The sequence below is a fragment of the Ambystoma mexicanum genome, chromosome 6q, assembly GCF_040938575.1.
Source record: "Ambystoma mexicanum isolate Mex_15411 chromosome 6q, UKY_AmexF1_1, whole genome shotgun sequence".
Taxonomy (NCBI): Eukaryota; Metazoa; Chordata; class Amphibia; order Caudata; family Ambystomatidae; genus Ambystoma; species Ambystoma mexicanum.
This window is the reverse complement of record NC_090937.1, coordinates 1647779508-1647806183: the sequence shown is the minus strand read 5'-3', so window position 1 is coordinate 1647806183 and position 26676 is coordinate 1647779508. Positions and strand designations below refer to the sequence as shown.

General features: G+C 49.0%; 1 protein-coding gene across 1 annotated transcript in view; it reads right to left on the bottom strand.

Annotated features, from left to right (window-relative positions):
• LOC138516974 (zinc finger protein 268-like) overlaps nucleotides 1-23921 on the bottom strand; it is a 109980-nt gene extending 86059 nt beyond the window's left edge. The window contains exon 1 of the mRNA XM_069632461.1: nucleotides 23854-23921. The gene's annotated coding sequence lies outside the window, so the exon portion shown is untranslated. The remainder of the gene's footprint in view (nucleotides 1-23853) is intronic.
• Nucleotides 23922-26676: the final 2755 nt, after the last annotated feature.

The window sequence follows — 26676 nt, the reverse complement described above, 5'->3', positions numbered from 1 at the left end:
AGCACGTGTTCAGTGCTGTAGCTGCAAAGAGAGAGCTGTTGAGGCAATGGGCCTCATTACACGGACGGCGGTAAGGGTTAACGGTCACCGTTAATGGCAACGGTGACCGTTAACCCTTACCGCCGTACTACGAGGTCCCTTTGCGGGTTGGAGGATTTAACGCCTGCTTCTTGCAAAATTGCGGTGCCGTAATTAGTGCCTTCCCCATTTCCATAGAGCCCTATGGGGCAGAAATGGGAATGGGGAAGGGCAATGGCGGAAAGGGGATTTACCGGCCCTGCAACCTTGGAATGGGGCGGTAAATCCCCTTTCCGCCAAGGCGGTGCCGGTATTTTACCGGCATGAGCCATGGCGCTAATAGCGCCATGGCTCACCGCCTACCGTGTAATGAGGCCCAATGTCTCTACTGTGCGCATGCTCAATACCTGAAACCCACATACTGTGCATGCACTACGGTGATGGACTTCTTTTAATCATGTGTTCAGTACCCGCAGCCTGAAATCCCAAGATAACAATGTATACCGCAGCATGCTCCCCGGTGAAGGATTCATCTTAGGCAGATGTTCAGTGCTGTGGCTTTGAACACAGTGCTAAGAGGCACTGGGCCTCATTCCGAGTATGGAGGTAGTCATGGCTCTATTTGCGCCATGACTACCTCCCATACCGGTACCGACTCCGACCTGGTTCAATGGGGACTTACCGGTGTAGTCGACCTTTACGGGACCGGTAAATCCCCATTGAAAAAGGCAATCCCCATTACCACTTGAGCCTCCATAGGGCTCAATGGGAATGGGGAGGGAGCTAATAACGGTATCGCAATTTGCAGTACTGTTATTTGCTGCCTGGTCCAGGCGCCCATTGCGGGACCCGCTAAGGGACCTCGGAATAGGGCGCAAAGGGTTTACCGGCACCGGGGTCCTTACCGGTGCCGGCAATCCCTTTGCGCCCAACTCGCAATGAGGCCCACTGTCACTATTGCTAATGCCCATTATATTAACACTGCTGCATGCCCCCAGCGAAGACCCTGTGAAACCAGCTCTACTGTGACAAGACCACACAGACCAAGAAGAATCCAAACCCAATACTATACACTCAAACCGAGAAGATGAAGTCATGAGGCTCAAGCCTCGGTATCCAAAAATCACTGGTGATGGATGAAATCTATCAGCAAGAAGAAGAAGAAGCCGGGCCCCAGTGAAGGATTCATTTAAAGCACGTGTTCAATGCTGCAGCCTCAAAGACAGCGCTGGAGAGGCAGTGGGCTTCATTAGAAGTTTGGCAGTAGCCTTGCTGGTAAAACCGGCAGCCTGCCGCCAAACTTACGAAAATATCCAGCGCCCGCGACTTGGCAATTACCGAGTCATTACGGCCCTGAGGGACCCAGTAATTGCCCTTTCACGTGCGCCAGAACGGAATGCTCGCCATTCCCATTTGAGCCCCATAGGGCTCAATGGAAATAGGGAGGTTGGTTGCACCGGCACCGTCCTGAACAGTGGACTTTGGACTCTGCTGGGCTTTCTGGGTAATAAATTGTAGCACGACAGACGCAAGTGAGGCCTCTTTAGATTTCCACGGGTGTCTTAATTTCAGAAATGCATGTGGTTCCCTGTTTTCCTTGGTGGCTGCGACACGTCAGTCCCAAATCTCTGGGTTGTCCAGAAGGCTAAATGCAGTCTTCCCCAGGGCGTTCAATGTACCAGTGGTTTAGAAATGTCCCTTTGCATCCAGGTCAGTGCACCCAGGCCAGGCCAGGCAGAAAGGCACCTGCAAGCACAACTCGTAGTTTGCCGGTCCGGGAACTACGGTACCAGCAAGCTTACCAGTACCGTATTTCCCAGACCAGCAAACTTATAATGAGGCCCAGTGTCTCTACTGTGCGCATGCTAAATTCGTGAACACCGCTTCCTGTGCATGCTCTTCAGTGGGGTTTTCTTTTAGGCACATGTACAGTGTCTGCAGCCTCAAACCCCAAGCTGGAGCGGCAGTGGCATTCATTATGGGTTTAGTGGTAGCTGGGCGGTAAATCCACCTTGAAATACTTGTGTATAGGCGCATTATAAATGCCATATCATATCATTACGTTACCTGCACGTACTCTGGTGGTATTACCGCTGGATTACAAGTGTCAGTGTCTGTGTAAGTCCCCATTTCTTTTCAGCCCATAGGACTCAATGGAGTCTTTTCGGTGGAACTATCGCAGCGGTAATTCTGCTGAAATGGGCAGGACGTTGGCAGATTTACCTTCAGCTCATAGCACGAGGTGAATCTTCCAACGAGCTGCCCAACTGTGCGGTAACGCGGTTCTATACAGTAATACAGTCACATTTAACATGCACCGCCCAGTGTCTCTACTGTGCACTACACACCTGCGGTACAGAGTAACTGTGTGTGTCACTTTGCACATTTAATGACATCACATTTTGTTTGACCCACACAGCATCAGACATTGGATACAAATACGTAGGCCATCCTTCAACAGATAAACCAAAATCAGAATGCAAACTCGTATTTATCCATTTTTAATGCAAAGAAATATATCATCCACCCTGAAAAAGAATCAATCACGATGTAGCGTGAAAAATAATAGTGCTGGATGAGACCGCTCTGTTGAGGCCCTCCCATTGCAAAAATAATTGATCTAGAAACAGCTGAGGGCAGAGCATCGCTCTTTACTCACACGCTTTTGGTGGCTGTCACCTGCCTTGTAAACAGCGGACTCACCCGCCAAGCCTCCTGCACACCCATTCACTTCAATGGGCTCTCGCCCACAAAAAACAAAATCGGGTGTTTTCACGTACCTAAAAGGTTCAGGGCTGTGGGGGAGCGTGATTCAACTGTTTTTTCAGCCAGGTGCCACAAATAACAAGGTAATATTATGATAAGGCATTGTGGCATTGTTTGGTTTTAGGTGGGGTTCTTTTGGCTAGGTACTAATTCTAGAATTAAACTATGGTGGTAAAAGAAGTTGTATTCACTTTTATCTTGGATTGATGTCAATTTCATGTGGAATTTTCTGTTTTCTATTTTGTATTTGGTTAAGGCATAAAGGTTACATTTTAACAGTAAATTCAATTAAAATAAATATATAATATAAAGCATACTTTTAAGCAGTGTCAGATTGAATGTGCCCAGTTACTAACGTAGTGGTTATACATCAGGTGCGCGCACCCGCTAATGCAGTGTGCCAAGCAAGTAGTGCCAGGTTCCATTATGCCAGCCAGTGCCACAGTGGAACAATAATACCTGCTTCTACGTCCAGGCAGAGGAGCCAGAGGCCAATAACTTTATCAAAGAGCCCAAACCTCATTTATACAGCTGTTTAAAAGTCAAAGTTACCTTGGGTGATAAAGATGCCTGTATTTTTATATAGCACTTCCTTCCAGTTTTCTCCCACATCACAGAGCTGTAATAATTATAGGTTTCTCGTACTCAATGTAATAATCTGGGATTCAACAATGTGACTGTGCGACTCACAGCTGTCGCTGGCACATGCTTAGCTCACAGCTGTCTTTGGCACATGCTTACCTCACTGGCACATGCTTAGCTCACAGCTGTCTCTGGCACATGCTTAGCTCACAGCTGTCTCTGGCACGTGCTTAGCTCACAGCTGTCTCTGGCACGTGCTTAGCTCGCTGTCATAGCTCATCCATGGACATCAAAAATATTACGCCAGCCACAAACATCTATATCTCTGTTACAAATCTTTTCTATGTCTTCTTGAATTAAAAGCATACAGGATGGCACTGATATATATTTGCAGTTGTATAACTGGCCAGCATATCCAGTTACTAATGCCACACTTCACTGGCAATATAGAGCACTGCATAGAGAGACGGCATCAGAATGCTCAAGCAGACCTCACCACTTTCCCCTCCATCACACAGCAAGACCTGTGTCTCCACATCCCTCGGTGGACCAGGGATAAATAGTGCATAATCTTTATTTATCAGGGTCAAGGGTCAATAGAGGTCATCCACTATAACTCAAAGGTCACGTGTCCTGGAAGCTACTGCCAGTGAAGTGCTGGCCTCCATAGATTTTGGCAGAGCCTCAGCACATAAAGGGGGGGGGGGGGGGGTTCCGCACATGAACGATTAGCTCTGTGTGGAGCTGCTGCTCATCTCCCATTCCAAGATGGGAAAACCACTATATAAACCTTTGGTCTGTGTCGTAGCTGCGGACAGCGCCGCACAATCTGATAATGGTGTATGTGATACTCCCAGTAAGAACCAGCCAATCAGAACAGCTCCCATCCAAATACCCACAGGTTAATTCTATGCAGACCCTAGCTCCAAGCACTGCCCCGCCAGGGTATACAAACAGGAGGCCCCACATTCGTGGGGGAGTTGAGCAAAGGCGAACATTTGGTAGCAGCTGGAGAAGGGTGCAGAAGGAGCTGGCACAGTAAACTGGTGACTGGGACGAGGAGACCCATCAGCCCTTGATTAAGTAGGAGATGGAAGGCCAAAGGGGAGTCCCAGGGGCCTTGGGATAGAGAGGCCTATGGGAGGGAATGATCAGAGGGCTGCAGACAGAGGCCCAGAGTGCTGGAGAGGGAGGAGGAGGTAGTGAATATTGATAAGACAAGTAAAGAGGACAACTGGACAATATCAAGGGGAATGGTAGAGAGGAAGGACTATAGGAGGCAATAGTCTACATAGGTGTGGATTATTGATAAAGAGAAAGGGGGTGACCTCCCAGTGATAGATAGGAGGAGGTACAGTTGAAAGGAGGTGCAAGCTGCAGTGAGACAGAGGATATGCAGGTGAAACACAAGCACTGAAGGAAGGAAGAAGAAATGGTCCTTTAGAAACAAGCCAAGGACGTGAGAGATTGGGTGGGCAGCTGTCGAACCAAGACCATGAGAGAGGGAGAATCTGTTGAGACCCTTGGGTTACCTCCTGTCCCATTGACGCTCGTGGCCAGGTCTAAAGGCATTGTGAAACCAACTGCATAAAGAGCCAATCTGCTCCAGTGTAGATGCGCGACACGGGAGGAGGACTACGCAATCCATGCTGGCTACACAAGAACATCAGCAAGGAAAGTACAAATAGCAGAGACTGATATTTTCCGACAAACTGAAATGATCATTTCTTTTGCTTGCAGTTATTTGTGCTTGATGCATTGATGAGGCAGCTGGTCACGTGATCAGTACCTGCCACTTAGTTGCTCTGCCCCCACCTATTTAGCAAGTCCTCTGTGGCCATCCTCATTGCCAATATCCACCACAACAAATGGACAAAGACTAGGACCTCCCCTGTTTGTGCTTGTTCAGGTCTGATAGGGCCAATGGCCAGGCCCGCTATCCTGCATTCCTGCTACTGCTCACCAAAAGACATCACCATGTGTCTCCTGACTCCTCAGCCTAACCCCAGCCTTGCTAGGGTGTGAATGGCCAAGCACCCTGGGAAGCCGCAGCAAGTTACCGTAGAGAGCCTAATCTCTATTGCCATTGCCCCCATCCAACACTTTTGACCCACATGGACACGCCCCCTTCATGCTGACGCCGCATAGGTGGCTGACCTCATCTCATACAACAACCTTGATAGCCTCTCTATCACCAAAATATGGTTTACCCATCCTCCACCCATGTTTTTGATATCCTCCTCCCAAGGTTACTGCATCCAACATGCCCACCGGCCAGGAAGGGCAGGAGGCGGCATGGCAATCATCCACAGGAGCGATTGGCCATGCTCCATCATCCCTTCTCCCAGAAGAAGCTTCTTCAAATCACTCACCTGCAGGTTCCATTTATCACACAAGGAATCCGTCACCTTTTACCTCATCTACAGACCACCTCACAGAAGTGATGCTTTCTCTGCTCACATCTCCAACTTCCTCTCAGCCGCCCTAAGTAGCATACACTAATAATGTCTTTCTCTGAGATTTTAACATCCCTGATTCTCACAGCGACAACCACACTTGAAGCACATTTTTACCCTTACCAAATCTATGGACCTTAATCAAATTGTGCTCTCGACCGCAAACAATAAAGGCTAAAAGTAGTCTTCACATCATTCCCCCTTATCACTTGTGAAGACCCTATCCCACTCGACTGGTCTGACCATGCCCCCATCAAACTGCCTATCACGCACTCGACCACAGCCCACAAAAGTCAGGCTCAATGCCCCCTTTCTCAGTGCAGCTCATTGACAACTTTCCCAGTTAATGAGCTAGAAGGAAACATCACAGACTTCCCCACCACAAAGAATGCATTGGTCCTCCTAGAATTGCTCAACAACCCAACTATGAATCTGGTGGATATTCATTACCTGTATCAAAGCCTAGCTCTGCTCAGTGCAATGCATTCAAGGTACTGCTAGCGACACGAGTATAAGACATGGTTCTCTGTATCAAAGCCTAGCTCTGCTGCGTTCAATGCATTCAAGGTACTGCTAGCGACACAGGTAAGAGTATAGGGCATGATTCTCTGTATCAAAGCCTAGCTCTGCTGCGTTCAATGCATTCAAGGTACTGCTAGCGACATGAGTATGAGTATAAGGCATGGCTCCCTGTATCATAGGCTAGCTCTGCACAGTGCAATGCATTCAGGGTAATGCTAGCAACATGAGTATGAGTATAAGGCATGGCTCCCTGTATCATAGGCTAGCTCTGCACAGTGCAATGCATTCAGGGTAATGCTAGCAACATGAGTATGAGTATAAGGCATGGCTCCCTGTATCATAGGCTAGCTCTGCACAGTGCAATGCATTCAGGGTAATGCTAGCAACATGAGTATGAGTATAAGGCATGGCTCCCTGTATCATAGGCTAGCTCTGCACAGTGCAATGCATTCAGGGTAATGCTAGCAACATGAGTATGAGTATAAGGCATGGCTCCCTGTATCATAGGCTAGCTCTGCACAGTGCAATGCATTCAGGGTAATGCTAGCAACATGAGTATGAGTATAAGGCATGGCTCCCTGTATCATAGGCTAGCTCTGCACAGTGCAATGCATTCAGGGTAATGCTAGCAACATGAGTATGAGTATAAGGCATGGCTCCCTGTATCATAGGCTAGCTCTGCACAGTGCAATGCATTCAGGGTAATGCTAGCAACATGAGTATGAGTATAAGGCATGGCTCCCTGTATCATAGGCTAGCTCTGCACAGTGCAATGCATTCAGGGTAATGCTAGCAACATGAGTATGAGTATAAGGCATGGCTCCCTGTATCATAGGCTAGCTCTGCACAGTGCAATGCATTCAGGGTAATGCTAGCAACATGAGTATGAGTATAAGGCATGGCTCCCTGTATCATAGGCTAGCTCTGCACAGTGCAATGCATTCAGGGTAATGCTAGCAACATGAGTATGAGTATAAGGCATGGCTCCCTGTATCATAGGCTAGCTCTGCACAGTGCAATGCATTCAGGGTAATGCTAGCAACATGAGTATGAGTATAAGGCATGGCTCCCTGTATCATAGGCTAGCTCTGCACAGTGCAATGCATTCAGGGTAATGCTAGCAACATGAGTATGAGTATAAGGCATGGCTCCCTGTATCATAGGCTAGCTCTGCACAGTGCAATGCATTCAGGGTAATGCTAGCAACATGAGTATGAGTATAAGGCATGGCTCCCTGTATCATAGGCTAGCTCTGCACAGTGCAATGCATTCAGGGTAATGCTAGCAACATGAGTATGAGTATAAGGCATGGCTCCCTGTATCATAGGCTAGCTCTGCACAGTGCAATGCATTCAGGGTAATGCTAGCAACATGAGTATGAGTATAAGGCATGGCTCCCTGTATCATAGGCTAGCTCTGCACAGTGCAATGCATTCAGGGTAATGCTAGCAACATGAGTATGAGTATAAGGCATGGCTCCCTGTATCATAGGCTAGCTCTGCACAGTGCAATGCATTCAGGGTAATGCTAGCAACATGAGTATGAGTATAAGGCATGGCTCCCTGTATCATAGGCTAGCTCTGCACAGTGCAATGCATTCAGGGTAATGCTAGCAACATGAGTATGAGTATAAGGCATGGCTCCCTGTATCATAGGCTAGCTCTGCACAGTGCAATGCATTCAGGGTAATGCTAGCAACATGAGTATGAGTATAAGGCATGGCTCCCTGTATCATAGGCTAGCTCTGCACAGTGCAATGCATTCAGGGTAATGCTAGCAACATGAGTATGAGTATAAGGCATGGCTCCCTGTATCATAGGCTAGCTCTGCACAGTGCAATGCATTCAGGGTAATGCTAGCAACATGAGTATGAGTATAAGGCATGGCTCCCTGTATCATAGGCTAGCTCTGCACAGTGCAATGCATTCAGGGTAATGCTAGCAACATGAGTATGAGTATAAGGCATGGCTCCCTGTATCATAGGCTAGCTCTGCACAGTGCAATGCATTCAGGGTAATGCTAGCAACATGAGTATGAGTATAAGGCATGGCTCCCTGTATCATAGGCTAGCTCTGCACAGTGCAATGCATTCAGGGTAATGCTAGCAACATGAGTATGAGTATAAGGCATGGCTCCCTGTATCATAGGCTAGCTCTGCACAGTGCAATGCATTCAGGGTAATGCTAGCAACATGAGTATGAGTATAAGGCATGGCTCCCTGTATCATAGGCTAGCTCTGCACAGTGCAATGCATTCAGGGTACTGCTAGAGACATGAGTAAGAGTATAGAGCATGGCCCCCTGTATCAAAGACACGCTCTGCAGACTACAATGCCATTCAAGTACTGCATGTGACAACTGTATTTTGTGATGGAGCCGTTCTTGATATTCCTCAAGTGGTGATATTTTATCAAACAATATTGTGTCTTGCTTTCAGCTATTACACGGATTAATTCCCAATTTAATGGAGATTATTGGGTTAAATTTGCTTCAAGCAACTGTGTCTGTAGTTACATGTTCCATTCTTCCATATACTTTGTGTTTTGTTTTCAGTCTTCATCATCTGACTTTTTTCCTTTTCAACATTTATTCTGTATTTTTATCCTTATTTTTATATTTTACTTTGTTAAATTGTTCAAATGTATATTTCTCTAATTATTTTATGAACTTATAATTTTTCTCATTTATGTGCACCTCTCAATTGCTGACTGATTATTTTTGTGTTTTTCCTTGCTGTTGCGCACATGTTACAAACACGCATGGTTTACCGTGCAATCGATTTAACTATTAAATATGCGGAAAAGGGAGGTTTGTCATTCCGTTTACAATCTCCTGACAGTCTAGCACTGTTTCCAGAATTGGGAGGTGAGTTCCACAAACTAGGGTTGCCTAGCGACATTGTTTTGTATCCTGGGGCATTTTTTCATTGTTTAGAATCCAATGTTTGTTTACTCATTTTTTTCGGAAAAGTTACTTTTGAGGTTTTGGTGACTGTACGAGCACCATTTTATGCATGACCACTTTGATTGGTTTACTACTCACCATCACACAAGGTATGATGTTTGTAATCATTATTTACATTCTAAACAGGATGCTATGTATCTCACTTACTTGTTAGGGTAATTGAGATCTTCCTGGGCTGTGGATGACCCCTGTATCGGATTCTAAACAATCTGATGATGACACCACGTGTCACAGGTATTTTCCAAAAATCCCAGATTTCGAATTGTGCTTTTTTAAAAATGTGTACAAATTGTGTTTTTATTCTGGTCAGGACTGGGCTCCCCTCACTTAACCTGCAGTGGGTTTATTTATTGTGCATTTCTAAGGTGCTTATATATCAAGAAATTGTGTTTCAAAGCGCCCACAGGGAAAAGGAGAGGGAACATGGGAACAAAGGCAAAAGAATAAACAGATGATCGGGGTAAGGGTCAGTCCTACCAGGCCTTGTGAGCATTCAGAACATGCAAGTGCAGGGAGAGAAAGAGAGAGAGAGTGACAGGGATAGGGGGTGGGGGTAAGTGTTCCACGGAGAGAAGTGCCAAGGAGTTTGTTCTGTGCAACAGTAAGTGCCTGGCAGAGATTGCTTAGTACAGAGTGATCGCCTGCCATTAATAAGTGCAGGCCTGTGAAAACACAAGCAAGTGGGTGCCGGAAGGCAAGTGTTGGGATGGTGTGGAAGGCTGAAGCCGATTGGGGGAAGGGAGGTCCCAGAAGGGCACATAAAGTCCCAGGCCACAAATCTCAGCTACTGTGGGGTATTAGCACAAGAGTGAGAGGGGGGAAGGAGGATGTGAAGAGGAAAGCGTTGAGGAGCTTCCGGAATTTGAGGGATCCGGCTCAAGACAGAGGAGGGGGGAGGCTGTTCTAGAGGAGGGAGCCAGCCGAGGAGAGAGATCTGCCACCAGCTTGCTGCTTAGAAAAGCACGTGACACGCAGAGAGTTGGAGCCGGAGGAGCGTAAGGATCTGGAAGGAAAGTATTTGGTGAGGGTAAGTTGTAGATAGATTGGTCCTTGGCCCCAGACAGCCTTATGGATGATGCAGGGATTTAAATTTGATCCTTGCAGCAACCGGGACCCAGTGGAAGGATTTTAGGGCTAAAGAGATACAGTCCCTGGGCTTGAGGTTAAGGATAAGTCTTGCAGCCCTATTCTGGACAAGCTGGAGGGGGCGAATAGAGGAAGAGGGTAGATTAAGAAAGAGGCTGTTGCAGTAGTCAAGCCTAGAGACTACCAGAGCTCTAGAGACATTGAGCTTCTGGGGAAAAGTGAGGAAAGGAAGGATAACTATGAGGAGGTGGAGTTGAACATTGGACGTCTTGGCAAGGTCCGAGATGTGAGGGAGGAAGGAGAGATGAGTCGTAGATGACTCCAAGGTTTCTGGCTACAGATGCAGGAGAAGGGGAGAGCCCATTGAGGGCGGCCAGGGTGAATGGAGGAGGGAGTGGGAGTCCCATTAGGAAGGATATAAGGCTTGCTGGCATTTAGGATAGAGTTCACTGGAGGCACACCAGGACTGGATAGCGATAGCAGATAGGCAGTCGGGAATGGTCGAGGAAAAAGGGGGAGCATCCGAGGGAAGTTTGAAGAAGAGTTAGGTGTCATCTGCATAACACTGGAAGTGAGGGGAGAAAGTGGAAATAAGGTGAGCAAACGGAGCTTTATAGATTATAGATCAGTGGGGAACACCACAGGTGGAGATAGGTCTAGGAGAGGAAAAAGAGCCCAGGAGGACCTGGTAGGGACGGTCAGTGAGGAAGGAGGTCAGCCAGTCCAGTGCCTGCTCCCGAGATACCAAGGGTATCGTGGAGCCGTTTTATGAGGATGAAATGGTTCCCACCATCCTAACCCAGGCACCCCTAAACCCCTGGCTTTCCAAATAGTGATCAGTTACACCTACCATCAAAAGCTAGCTATCCGTGAGGCAAAAGGCCTCATCTATATGTGGGGATTGTATAGGGGTGCAATCACTTAAGATTCCCCATGGTATCTCAATGGGAAAATGAGGAGGGAATGTTTCTAATGTGCCAATGTCAGAAACTCTGGTTCATGCACTCCCTTAGTTACTCCTTTTGTCTCCTCTCCCTGAACTCCCTGCTACCTCGATTCTACTCTCCCTCTGTCTCACTCCCTCCCGTTGTATTCCCACTCTCTCTCATCTGTCCAGCCACTTTTCACTCTCTCTTCACTCTTCTATACTCACCTCTTGCCTCTCAATACTCTACTATAAACTACTCTCCTCGCCCCTCTCAAGTCTGCTCTTCCCTGTCTTTCTACTCTCCCCTCTCCACTCTGCTCTCACACTCATTTCACTCTCAGTCACACCATTTATTTTCACTCAAATGATCTACTACTCTATATCTGGACCCTCTCAGTCTACAATACACTTACTAATTCATCACCACATTCACCTGATCAATCTCTCACTACCATCACCACACCTACAAAAATCTCCAAAACAATCTGTGCAACGCTCCGCTCCATCTTACTTCCACCGGGTCTCTCAGTCTGCTTCCACTCCACCCTTCACTCTTTTTAGCTCTTGTACAGTTTTTATTTCCCCTGCACTGTCTTTGCCGTCCTTTCCCTTTTCCTCCCCATTCCATTGGTTGCTTTGTTCGTCTGGTTTCCGGAGCCAATCCGGGTTTACGCGTTCCCCCGGCATTAGACCACAGCACCTGGAGGCTTCAAAACCCCAATCCAGGCCTGCCCCCTTTCTATGCATAACAGTTGAATGAGTCTCTCTGGTGTGCGACCAAGCTGCCACCTCTGATATTCAGTGAGTTCACTGCTGTTTGGACGTTCATGGCTGGTGATTTCATTTCTTAATTACTTGTTAAGCCAGTGGATTCAGTATGCAGGGGGAATGACTTTAGTTGTTGTATAGGCTTCTGGGACTGGTAGTCCTGCAACAGAAAAAAAGGAATTCTGGCCAGAACGGTGTTTGTCAGGAACTGCATGGACAAAAGAATTATGGATAATGCGTGGTATGGGCTATGCTACCTTTTCTTGCAGGCGTGGCCGCTATGGATATGGGAACAGGCAAGGATGTGATGGTCAATGCCAGAAGAAGCAAGGTTACTTCCTGCGTGTCCTCCACACGCTGCCCTGCATTACCACCACACTCCTCAACTGAGGGGAGCCTTCTCCAGACGCAGGCATCTCGAGCCATCATTTCCTAAAATGGTTTAAGTGGGTAGTACATACAGTGCTTTAAGTGGGCCACCTTCAGCCCGGGCCGAGGCCAGGCAGTCTCCAAAAAGTGGGGCTGAGCCAGGACCCTGCCGGGGCCTCCCCAGTTCCACCAGGCCGCGGCAGGATATTATCAGTGATTGAGTCAGGAAGCCACAGCGCTGGACAGCACTTCTGTCAGTCACAGCTGCCTGGAAGAAACACACATGTACATGTTTATCTGGAAACAGGCATGGGTGGGTGGGTTGCTGCATTCCTTAACAAATAAAGGCAAATAATGCCCCCCCCCTTTAGAGACAAGTGTTCCTCACGCAGTCACTGGTAATGGCTTGGTACTTTGTACCTGGGGAGGACTAGGAGGGTGGGTGGATGGCGGGAGGGAGGGCGGCCAGCGCATCTTATCCACGTTACCCCCTAATAGCGGGCTCCTGTGCATAATACAGGGTCTGCCATCAGTGGGGCTCGAGCTGGCTAGTGACGGCTGCTGCACCAAGGGAGGGGGGGCATATGCAAATGTGGCTGGGTAGCCTGCTGTGCTGACAAGGGCGTGGGGTCCGATGATACCCACCTACTCACCAACTATTTAAGGGGCTACATTTTAATACTCAGTATATACACAATTCTGTATTGATATTTTCTCTATCTCATAAGATACATATATTCGGGTATTCCGAGCAGAGATGAAACTATGTGCCTGTTCAGAACTCTACCACAGGTGCTTTAACACGCTCAGATTTTTCAGATTTGTATTGCGAATATCAGCCCATTTACCTTGGCACAGACAAAAAGTTGAAAGATAAGTGGGTAAAGATTATGGTGGGAATAACATCAGATTGTCCATCACATCACAGCTTGCATTGTGTGGGGGAGGCAACACAGTTGTGTAGAGTTGTTGTGAGGGGTGCCCGCCGCAGTAAACAGGTAGACGTGGGCTCATAAGTTGGTGAGGTGACACGATATGGTCATATGTGTATATAGGCAGAACATGATGTGATCAACCGCACATGGCTACTGACTCACTGCGTATCGTGTTGAGGCGGGCTGTGATGTGTTTGGATGCTTGTGTACAAGCAGGAAGCGAGCAGATTGTTGCAGTACTGATTTTCGTAAATCTCGACCCTTATGTAGCCATGGTCGACCTGCACTTATTGTTGTCCTTGTTGCTGTTGTAAACTATTTCTAACATTTGCTCAAGTTTTTTTGGCACCTAGTTACCTGAGGGTTCGGTGCGCAGTACAAATAAAGAAACTAAACTAAACTAAACGGTGTGTGTCGCCGGAGAGCATTTAGGAAGAAATCTGTTTTGACACCTAGAGATTCGGTTGGATGGACATTCCTTTGTCCATGTCTTGCTTCTAAAGGGTACATTTAAATCGTTCGGCCTAAGTTTCCTTGGAAAGAAGTAATGCACTGGATGTCTGTGTGCATGCACTGGATGTTTGTGTGCATGCGCAGTAGAATGGCCAGATATTTCTTTTGCGTTTATGGCATAACCTGCTTTTGGAGATTTTGTAGACAGGGAGAAATACAGATGTAACTATGTACATGCTTGTAGGAGTGGGTGGAATGGACGCAGCACTGACAGATGTTGAAGTGTTTGTATGTCTCAGTTACGTCTGGTGTGAAGGAGCAATGCCATAGAAGCTCATTCATGCCCCAAAACCGCCCACACCAAGCTACATTTTTTGGCAACATAGCCAAAAGAATAAAACTGCAGGCACATTACAGATGCAGGAGGTCTGTCCAGGCGCTCTGTGGCAAAATGCATGCAAACCTCCTATTTTGCACATGGATTGCACCAACAGAGGAGACTTCACAGAAAAGGACATTTCAACGAGCATCATCAGTCTTTGAAACTTGGAGGCACCATGGAAGTGACTTTAGAATAATTTGCTATAAGTAAGTCAATTGGCAAATAAATGTGTGGTGCAAAATACCTAAATTGCTCTATTATTATAAATGGAACAACTCTAAAGTCTTTAGTTGTTTTTTTAATAATGGCATGATATATTAACATAAGCTATGAAGGCACTCAGAATCACTTACAAAGCTGCAGATAAGACACAATGGGCCTCAATACGAGGAAGGCGGCCACGGATTGAACGGTGACGGTAAGGGACCGGCACCTTTCATTCCGGGCCGCCTCATTACGAGGTCTGCAGCGGGTCCCGCTCTGGACGCCTGGCCAGACCAGGCGTCCTTAGCGGGACCGCTAGCAGACCAGGATGCTAACAACGGGCCGATCATTAATGGGCCCGCTGTTAGCATCCTCTCCATTCCCATTTAGCCCTATGGGGGCTCAAATGGGAATAGGGATGTACCGGGTCCGGGTAAAGGGAATTACCGAGCCCTCCAAGGTCAGAATGGCCCAGTAATTCCCTATTCCTGGAACCCAGACCCGGTAGCCGGTATGTGGGTAACCATGCCGCTAAAAGCGGCATGGCTACCTCCATTCTCGTAATGAGGCCCAATGAATTTAAATGATTTGCCCAGGATCACACACTTGCAGACATGCAGTTAATTATGCAGGCCAGACCACCATGTGCATTTTTACACTTTCTTCTTTAGGCCACGCTCATCAGATCTTAGACCAAACCCACCACGCAAGCCACACCCCCATATAAGGGCCACATCCCATATGAGGCCCCCCCACAATTTCTCACCTCACTTAAAGCATTTAGTACATTTGATAGGCCTCCTAGGTGTGGGATATAAAGGGCCCTTTCACAGACAGGCCCACATGTGTAAGATGACCTAGCTTGCTGGTCTCATGCTGACCTAGCTTGCTAGGCTCGTGCTGACCTAGCTAGCTGGGATCGTGCTGACCTAGCTGGCTGAGCTCATGCTGGACTAGCTTGCTGGGCTCATGCTGGCCTAGCTTGCTGGGCTCCTGCTGACCTAGCTTGCTGGGCTTGTGCTGGCCTAGCCTGCTGGGCTCGTGCAGACATAGCTTGCTGGGTTCGTGCTGACCTAGCTTGCTGGGCTCGTGCTGACCTAGCTTGCTGGGCTCGTGCTGAGCTCGTGCTGACCTAGCTTGCTGGGCTCGTGCTGATCTAGCTGGCTGGGCTCGTGCTGACCTAGCTGGCTGGGCTCGTGCTGACCTAGCTGGCTGGGCTCATGCTGGCCCAGCTTGCTGGGCTCATGCTGACCCAGCTTGCTGGGCCTGTGCTGACCTAGCTTGCTGGGCTCGTGCTGACCTAGCTTGCTGTGCTCGTGCTGACTTAGCTTGCTGGGCTCATGCTGACCTTTCTTGCTGGGCTCATGCTGACCTAGCTTGCTGGGCTTACGTTGACCTAGCTTGCTGGGCTTACGCTGACCTAGCTTACTGGGCTCATGCTGATCTAGCTTACTGGGCTCATGCTGACCTAGCTTGCTGGGCTCCTGTTGACCTAGCTTTTTGGCTCATGCTGACCTAGCTTGCTGGGCTTGTGGTGCCCTTTTAGTAGTATCTGCCCCTAAAGAAATAGTTTTTGTGCAGTGTCATGGACAGCTTTGCAATGATTCTTTTCTGCAGGGTAAAATAGAATAAAAAGAACAGGCAGGGGACTGAGGAGTGTAAGTGACCGTGAGGAAGACCTCTGAGAAGATGAAGGTCCAGAGACAGGCAGAGGGCGAGAGGCGAGGCCAGAAAAGGATGGCCCATGTTGCGTAGCAATTTCAAGTGTATTCGCATGCGCGAGCCGCATCGAGGTTCGCGCATGTGTAGTGAATAATAAAGGCAGTGCGCCGGCAGTTCGTGCCGGCGACCGGAGCAGACACACGTCTCCGGCGTCCACTCTCTGTGTGCCTGCCTGCATGCGTGTGCATGTGTGCGAGTGAGGCCCTGGTACGCCCCAAGGCCCGTAACACTGGCGACAAGGGCGGACACTGAGCCATCCTCCGCTCCGACGGCATCGGAGTGAAGGAACGCTGCTGCGTGTGCATCGATCGGGTGCACACGGACCCACGCGCACGGCCGGCGGCCATTTTCTTTTTCTCTTCTCTATACGCGGAGTGCAGTGGTTGCGGCCCGAGAGGGTGCTCGTGCGCCATCTGCCTCCTACACTGCTCCAGAGGAATTTTTGGAACCACCACAGCCCAGATACCACAGGGTTGTGGTAAAGACAAGAAAGAGAGTGTGTGTGCACTCTGAAGACCACCAGTTACCTCGGCTCTTACCAGAGAAGGACCACTGTGAGTACACCATGGGGGAAGAAGGAGAGGAGGAAGAAAATGCTGTCGCTCCAATTCCTCGCAGAATGCACAGTACCCTAGCGCCTATGCCTGAATTTGACACCACGGGCCCCCCATCCAAGTTAGGGCCGAAGTGGATCACATGGGTTAAGAAGCTGGAAATGTTTTTTAGAGCATCGGGGGAAACGGAAGATGAGGCGAAGATTGCCATCATGGTCTATTCTGCAGGGACCGAGGTTCAACGCATCTATGACACTCTCAATATTCCAGCAGCGAATTATGATGCGGTCAAGCAAGCTTTCCGTGACCACTTCCTTCCTATGGCGAACGTTGACTTCGACAGGTTTGTCATGGGTGCGGAGAAACAATTAGAAGAGGAATTACTGGACCAGTTTTGCGCTCGTCTGAGACAACTAGCGAGCTCCTGCAGATGGGTCAACGAGGAAGATATGGTTCGTAACCAACTGCTGCAAGGTTGCTGCTCCGGTAAACTGAGGCGACAAGTGCTCAGGGAGCCCGGACTGACTCTGCAGCAAATTCTGGACATGGGGACAGTGTACGAACTGGCGGAGGCAAGAGGGGCGAAAATGGACGCTGCTACATGCTCCAGGAAAGAGGAAGAGGCATACGCCATCGGATGCTCGGCCATGGGGAAGGCAAGATGGACACCAAAGAGAAGTGAAGGGCCCACGACGCAAGGGAATGTCTCATCGTGTTCATACTGTGGATACGATCTGCCGCATGCGGGAGAGTGCCCAGCAAAGGCAAGGACCTGTGGTCGATGCGGCACAACGGGACACTACGCGAGAGTGTGCAGGGCAACGACGCCAGTTACAGTCTTGAGAGGACCAGAGAGAGTCGCCAGAGGTGTCGCTGGGGGAGTAAGGGGCGTGTCCTCTGTCGAACAAGGCATGCAAGATCTCAATATCGTGGAAGAGGAGGAGGAAGATGATGAAATATTTTTCATTTCAAGCATTGCGCAAGGCCCTGGGGACCGTCGACAACCCAAATGCACCGTTAACATCAGCGAGATGCCAACTCCGGTCCTCATAGATACTGGGGCGTCCGTCTGCGTACTTGCAACAAAACATTACAATGCTCTTCCTGGCCCACCAAGGCTGACGACTTCCACAGCACGGATCTACGCATTCGGAGAGGACACACCTCTTCCCATCCAGGGAGTGTTTGTGGCCCCGGTCTCTCATGGTCAAAACAGAATAAAGGCGAGATTTTTCGTCACCAGCGTGAGCCCCCACTCCCTCCTAAGCTGTGCCGCGTCGGAAGCGCTTAACATTGTACACTTCACCCTTGCTGTGTACTTCACAGATCTGGACCGCCTACTACAGCGTTTTGAGAAGATATTCACTGGCATCGGAAAGCTCAAGGCAGAGCCTATACGGTTGCACATAGACGAGTCCGTGAGGCCGACTGCGCTTAAACATCGGCGTATCCCTTTTCATCTCAGGGAACAAGTGGTGAAAGAACTACAGTCACTGGTGGATAAGGACATTATCGAGAGGGTAGATGGACCCACTCCCTGGGTCTCCCCAATTGTGGTGGCCCCGAAGCCGAAACAACCGGGGGCATTACGCATCTGCGTAGATATGAGGCTGCCCAATGTAGCGATCAAACGAGAACGCCATCTCACACCAACCCTAGATGACATCGTGGGAGAGCTCCAGGGAGCTAGGGTCTTCTCGAAGCTGGACCTGAGGTCAGGCTACCACCAGTTGGAACTCCACCCCGAGTTCAGGTATATTACGACCTTTGCGACCCATGAGGGGTTGTATCAATACAAAAGACTTATCTTCGGGATCTCGTCCGCAGCAGAGGTCTTTCAAAATGCCATCAGGGGGCATTATCAGGACTAAAAGGGGTCATCAACATGTCAGATGACATCCTAGTGTTTGCAAAATCAGAAGCGGAACATCTGAAGCGCCTCGAGCATACCCTGGAGAGAGTATGCAGTGTAGGTTTGACACTACATAAGGAGAAATGCGAATTTCTGAGGGACAGGCTTGAATTTTTCAGATTCATATTTCACGCTGGTGGGATTTCCCCGGATCCGGAGAAGGTGAAAGACATCAGAGATGCCCCCCACCAGCGTCCCCAGCTGAAGTAAGAAGCTTCCTAGGGATGGTTAATTACTGTGGCCGCTTCATCCAAGATCTAGCCTCCCTATCGGAACCACTGAGGGCGCTCACCAGAAATGATGTGGCGTGGACATGGACGGGGAAGGAACATTGAGCGTTCACCGCCATTAAAAATGCCCTGTCGGAGCAAGAAACTATAGCGTGAGTTCACTGCTGTTTGGACGTTCCATTTGGCTGGTGATTTCATTTCTTAATTACTTGTTAAGCCGGTGGATTCAGTATGCAGGGGGAATGACTTTAGTTGTTGTATAGGCTTCTGGGACTGGTAGTCCTGCAACAGAAAAAAAGGAATTCTGGCCAGAACGGTGTTTGTCAGGAACTGCATGGACAAAAGAATTATGGATAATGCGTGGTATGGGCTTTGCTACCTTTTCTTGCAGGCGTGGCCGCTATGGATTTGGGAACAGGCAAGGATGTGAGGGTCAATGCCAGAAGAAGCAAGGTTACTTCCTGCGTGTCCTCCACACGCTGCCCTGCATTACCACCACACTCCTCAACTGAGGGGAGCCTTCTCCAGACACAGGCATCTCGAGCCATCATTTCCTAAAATGGTTTAAGTGGGTAGTACATTCAGTGCTTTAAGTGGGCTGCCTTCAGCCCGGGCCGAGGCCAGGCAGTCTCCAAAAAGTGGGGCTGAGCCGGGACCCTGCCGGGGCCTCCCCGGTCCCACCAGGCCGCGGCAGGATATTATCAGTGATCAGACCGCCGCAATGATTGAGTCAGGCAGCAGTGACTGACAGTAGTGCCACCCAGCCACAGCGCTGGACAGCACTTCTGTCAGTCACAGCTGCCTGGAAGAAACACACATGTACATGTTTATCTGGAAACAGGCATGGGTGGGTGGGTTGCTGCATTCCTTAACAAATAAAGGCAAATAATGCCCCCCCCCCCTTTAGAGACAAGTGTTCCTCACGCAGTCACTGGTAATGGCTTGGTACTTTGTACCTGGGGAGGACTAGGAGGGTGGGTGGATGGCGGGAGGGAGGGCGGCCAGCGCATCTTATCCACGTTACCCCCTAATAGCGGGCTCCTGTGCATAATACAGGGTCTGCCATCAGTGGGGCTCGAGCTGGCTAGTGACGGCTGCTGCACCAAGGGAGGGGGGGCATATGCAAATGTGGCTGGGTAGCCTGCTGTGCTGACAAGGGCGTGGGGTCCGATGATACCCACCTACTCACCAACTATTTAAGGGGCTACATTTTAATACTCAGTATATACACAATTCTGTATTGATATTTTCTCTATCTCATAAGATACATATATTCGGGTATTCCGAGCAGAGATGAAACTATGTGCCTGTTCAGAACTCTACCACAGGTGCTTTAACACGCTCAGATTTTTCAGATTTGTATTGCGAATATCAGCCCATTTACCTTGGCACAGACAAAAAGTTGAAAGATAAGTGGGTAAAGATTATGGTGGGAATAACATCAGATTGTCCATCACATCACAGCTTGCATTGTGTGGGGGAGGCAACACAGTTGTGTAGAGTTGTTGTGAGGGGTGCCCGCCGCAGTAAACAGGTAGACGTGGGCTCATAAGTTGGTGAGGTGACACGATATGGTCATATGTGTATATAGGCAGAACATGATGTGATCAACCGCACATGGCTACTGACTCACTGCGTATCGTGTTGAGGCGGGCTGTGATGTGTTTGGATGCTTTTGTACAAGCAGGAAGCGAGCAGATTGTTGCAGTACTGATTTTCGTAAATCTCGACCCTTATGTCATGGTCGACCTGCACTTATTGTTGTACTTGTTGTTTTTGTTGTTGTTGTAAACTATTTGTGACAAGTTTTTTTGGTGCCCGGTTACCTGAGGGTTCAGTGCGTGGTACAACTAAAGAAACTAAACTAAACTAAACGGTGTGTGTCGCTAGAGAGCATTTAGGAAGAAATCTGTTTTGACACCTAGAGATTCGGTTGGATGGACATTCCTTTGTCCATGTCTTGCTTCTAAAGGGTACATTTAAATCACTCAGCCCAAGTTTCCTTGGAAAGAAGTAATGCACTGGATGTTTGTGTGCATGCGCAGTAGAATTCCCAGATATTTCATATGCGTTTATGGCATAACCTGCTTTTGGAGATTTTGTAGACAGGGAGAAATACAGATGTAACTATGTACATGCTTGTAGGAGTGGGTGGAATGGACGCAGCACTGACAGATGTTGGAGTGTTTGTATGTCTCAGTTACGTCTGGTGTGAAGGAGCAATGCCATAGAAGCTCATTCACACCCCAAAACCGCCCACACCAAGCTACATTATTTTGGCAACATAGCCAAAAGAATAAAACTGCAGGCACATTACAGATGCAGGAGGTCTGTCCAGGCGCTCTGTGGCAAAATGCATGCAAACCTCCTATTTTGCACATGGATTGCACCAACAGAGGAGACTTCACAGAAAAGGACATTTCAACGAGCATCATCTGTCTTTGAAACTTGGAGGCACCATGGAAGCGACTTTAGAATAATTTGCTATAGGTAAGCCAATTGGCAAATAAATGTGTGGTACAAAATACCTAAATTGCTCTATTATTATATATGGAACAACTCCAAAGTCTTTAGTTGTTTTTTTAATAATGGCATGATATATTAACATAAGCTATGAAGGCACTCAGAATCACTTACAAAGCTGCAGATAAGACACAATGGGCCTCAATACGAGGAAGGCGGCCACGGATTGAACGGTGACGGTAAGGGACCGGCACCTTTCATTCCGGGCCGCCTCATTACGAGGTCTGCAGCGGGTCCCGCTCTGGACGCCTGGCCAGACCAGGCGTCCTTAGCGGGACCGCTAGCAGACCAGGATGCTAACAACGGGCCGATCATTAATGGGCCCGCTGTTAGCATCCTCTCCATTCCCATTTAGCCCTATGGGGGCTCAAATGGGAATGGGGATGTACTGGGTCCGGGTCCCGGTAGAGGGAATTACCGAGCCCTCCAAGGTCAGAATGAGCCAGTAATTCCCTATTCCTGGAACCCGGACCCGGTAGCCGGTATGGGGGTAACCATGCCGCTAAAAGCGGCATGGCTACCTCCATTCTCGTAATGAGGCCCAATGAATTTAAATGATTTGCCCAGGATCACACACTTGCAGACATGCAGTTAATTATGCAGGCCAGACCACCATGTGCATTTTTACACTTTCTTCTTTAGGCCACGCTCATCAGATCTTAGACCAAACCCACCAGGCAAGCCACCCCCCCATATAAGGGCCACATCCCATATGAGGCCCCCCACAATTTCTCACCTCACTTAAAGAATTTAGTACATTTGATAGGCCTCCTAGGTTTGGGATATAAATGGCCCTTTCACAGACAGGCCCACATGTGTAAGCTGACCTAGCTTGCTGGTCTCATGCTGACCTAGCGTGCTGGGCTCGTGCTGACCTAGCTAGCTGGGCTTGTGCTGACCTAGCTGGCTGGGCTCTTGCTGACCTAGCTGGCTGGGCTCGTGCTGACCTAGCTTGCTGGGCTCGTGCTGAGCTCGTGCTGACCTAGCTTGCTGGGCTCGTGCTGACCTAGCTGGCTGGGCTCGTGCTGACCTAGCTGGCTGGGCTCATGTTGACGTAGCTGGCTGGGCTCATGCTGGCCCAGCTTGCTGGGCTCATGCTGACCCAGCTTGCTGGGCCCGTGCTGACCTAGCTTGCTGGGCTCGTGCTGACCTAGTTTGCTGGGCTCATGCTGACCTTTCTTGCTGGGCTCATGCTGACCTTTCTTGCTGGGCTCATGCTGACCTAGCTTGCTGGGCTTACGTTGACATAGCTTGCTGGGCTTACGCTGACCTAGCTTACTGGGCTCATGCTGATCTAGCTTACTGGGCTCATGCTGACCTTGCTTGCTCGGCTCATGCTGACCTAGCTTGCTGGGCTCCTGTTGACCTATCTTGTTGGCTCATGCTGACCTAGCTTGCTGGGCTTGTGGTGCCCTTTTAGTAGTATCTGCCCCTATAGAAATAGTTTTTGTACAGTGTCATGGACAGCTTTGCAATGATTCTTTTCTGCAGGGTAAAATAGAATAAAAAGAACAGGCAGGGGACTGAGGAGTGTAAGTGACCGTGAGGAAGACCTCTGAGAAGATGAAGGTCCAGAGACAGGCAGAGGGCGAGAGGCGAGGCCAGAAAAGGATGGCCCATGTTGCGTAGCAATTTCAAGTGTATTCGCATGCGCGAGCCGCATCGAGGTTCGCGCATGTGTAGTGAATAATAAAGGCGGTGCACCGGCAGTTCGCGCCGGCGACCGGAGCAGACACACGTCTCCGGCGTCCACTCTCTGTGTGCCTGCCTGCATGCATGTGCATGTGTGCGAGTGAGGCCCTGGTACGCCCCAAGGCCCGTAACACTGGCGACGAGGGCGGACACGGAGCCATCCTCCGCTCCGACGGCATCGGAGTGAAGGAACGCTGCTGCGTGTGCATCTATCGGGTGCACACGGACCCACGCGCACGGCCGGTGGCCATTTTCTTTTTCTCTTTCTCTTCTCCATACGCGGAGTGCAGTGGTTGCGGCCCGAGAGGGTGCTCGTGCGCCATCTGCCTCCTACACTGCTCCAGAGGAATTTTTGGGAACCACCACAGCCCAGATACCACAGGGTTGTGGTAAAGACAAGAAAGAGAGTGTGAGTGCACTCTGAAGACCACCAGAATGGAGAGGATGCTGACCTAGCTTGCTGGGCTTGTGGTGCCCTTTTAGTAGTATCTGCCCCTATAGAGATAGTTTTTGTGCAGTGTCATGGACAGCTTTGCAATGATTCTTTTCTGCAAGATAAAATAGAATAAAAAGAACAGGCAGGGTGCTGAGGAGTGTAAGTGACCGTGAGGAAGACCTCTGAGAAGATGAAGGCCCAGAGACAGGCAAAGGGCGAGGCCAGAAAAGGAGGGCCCGGGGAGAGCAGGAGTGTGAAAAGACGAGAAAGGGAGATATCTGGGGAAGAAACACTCCTTCCTAGATCTTAATGGGTGTGTTGCTGAAATGAAGGGGAATATTAAACCACTGACCTTCCCACTCCCAGGTCTGCAGATAAGGAGGGCAATGAGCTGGGCAGGATCCCCACTGCGCATGCCCAGTAGCTTCACACTTTATACTGCGCATGCTTCGCAGTGAACGGTTCCTACTGGGCATGCGTTCAGTAGCTTCGCTTCAAAAAAACCGAAACGAAATCTCTCTAATGCGCATGTCTAATATCTGCACACTTTCTACTACGCATGCTCTCCAATGAAAGATTCCTTTCGGACATGCGTTTAGTAGCAGGGCCTCAAACCCCGAGTAGAGCACTTCTCTCTAATGGCCATGCCCAGTAGCTTTACACTCCAGGGAAGGATTCCTTTTAGGCACGTGTTCAGTGCTGTAGCCGCAAAGAGAGAGCTGTTGAGGCACTGTCTCCGCTGTGCGCATGCTCAATGCCTGAAACCCCATACAGTGCATGCACTACGGTGATGGACTTCTTTTAATCACGTGTTCAGTACCCGCAGCCTGAAATCCCATGATAACAATGTATACCGCAGCATGCTTCCCAGTGAAGGATTCCTTTAAGGCACATGTTCAGTGCTGTGGCTTCGAACACAGTGCTAACTTAGCCAACTGCTAAGAGGCAGCGTCTCTATTGCTAATGCCCAGTATATTAACACTGCTGCATGCCCCCCAGGGAAGACCCTGTGAAACCAGCTCTACTGTGACAAGACCACACAGACCAAGAAGAATCCAAACCCAAGACTATACACTCAACCCGAGAAGATGAAGTCATGAGGCTCAAGCCTCGGTATCCAAAAATCACTGCTGATGGGTGAAATCTATCAGCAAGAAGAAGAAGAAGCCGGGCCCCAGTGAAGGATTCATTTAAAGCACGTGTTCAATGCTGCAGCCTCAAAGACAGCGCTGGAGAGGCAGTGGGCTTCATTAGAAGTTTGGCATAGCTCTCAACTCTCACGCTTTTGGCGGGTGTCACCCGCCTTGTAAACAGCTGACTCACCCGCCAAGCCTCCAGCATGCCCATTCATTTCAATGGGCGTCTCACCCGCCAAAACTAAAATCGGGTGTTTTCACCCGCCTTCGCGACCCAAATGGTTGAGAGCTATGAGTTTGGCGGTAGCCTTGCCGGTAAAACCGCCTGTCGCCAAACTTCTGAAAATTTCCGGCCACCGCGAATGGGCAATTACTGGGTCATTACAGCCTTGTGGGACCCGGTAATTGCCCTTTCGTGGGCGCCAGAACGGAATGCTCCCCATTCCCATTTGAGCACCAGGCCTCAATGGGAATGGGGAGGTTGGATGCACCAGCACCGTTCTAAACAGTGCCGGTGCATCCGACATGCTGTACTCACAGCACCTGCGAGCACAACTCGTAGTTTGCCGGTCCGGGATCTACGGTACAGGCAAGCTTACCGGTACCGTAGTACTTGGACCGGCATACTTATAATGAGGCCCAGTGTCTCTACTGTGCGCATGCAAAATACGTGAACACTGCATCCTGTGCATGCTCTTCCGTGAGGGTTTTCTTTTAGGCACATGTTCGGTATCTGCAGCCTCAAAACCCAAGCTTGAGCGGCAGTGGGATTCATTATGGGTTTGATGGTAGCTGGGCAGTAAATCCACCTTGAAACACTTGTGTATAGGCGCGTTATAAATGCCATATCATATCATTACCGTTACCTCCATGTACTCTGGTGGTATAACCGCTGGATTACAAGTGTCAGTGTCTGTGTAAGTCCCCATTTCTTTTCAGCTCATAGGACTCAATGGGGTCTTTTCGGTGGAACTATCGCAGCGGTAATTCTGCTGAAATGGGCAGGACGTTGGCAGATTTACCTTCAGCTCATAGCACGAGGTGAATCTTCCAACGCGCTGCCCAACTGTGCGGTAACCTGGTTCTATACAGTAATACAGCCACATTTAACACGCACCGTCCAGTGTCTCTACTGTGCACTACACAGCTGCAGAGATTGTCCAATAACAAAGCTCAATCAGAACCTGCGGTACAGAGTAGCTGTGTGTGACTTTGCATATTTAATGACATCACATTTCGTTTAACCCACAAAGAATCACAGACATTGGATACAAATACTCAGGCAGCCCTTCAATTGGTAAACCAAAATCAGAATCACCAAAAATAAAGACAATGGGCATCATTAGGACCCTGGCGGTAGCCGTGCCCTTATTAACGGCACGGCTGCCGCCAGTAATGCTTTTTTTCCGGGGCCTACCTAGAAAAGGGCAATAACCGGGTCATGGCGACCTTGGCGTACCCGGTTATTGCCCTATTCTGGGCCCCGGAAAAAACCATTCCCCATTCCCTTTCGAGCTCCTTAGGGCTCAATGGGAATGGGGAGGATGCTAACAACGGCCCGTTAATGGAGGGTGTTACAGACATGCCTTTTCTTGAAAATTCTTACTCTTGGAGTAGTTCATTATAATTATAATTGTTCTTTTATAACACGCTTAATATCAGAAGGTGGTTTCAAAGTGCAGGATCGGGATTTGAGCCTGTGTTGCGCTGCGTTGTCTTGCTTTCAAGAGGAACATGCTGCTCCTGAGATATCCCCCTCCCCTAAGTAAGATTGTAGATCCCAGGCTTATGGATTCCATTCTCCATGTTTTCCCCTTGATGGGCATTGCCTTTTCACATATGTGTAGCTTAGGCTAACAAGCCATATGAGAATACAACTTTCTTCAGGTATTAAGGGGGGCTCCAGAAAATGATTACATTTAGAATATTTAAATCTCTTTATTTCTAACTGGAAAGTAAAATCACTTTATAGGGTGAAACAATGTACTTCTCTTTCCCAATAGAGGGAAGGTGTAATTGCAATTAATGCTTATTTACAA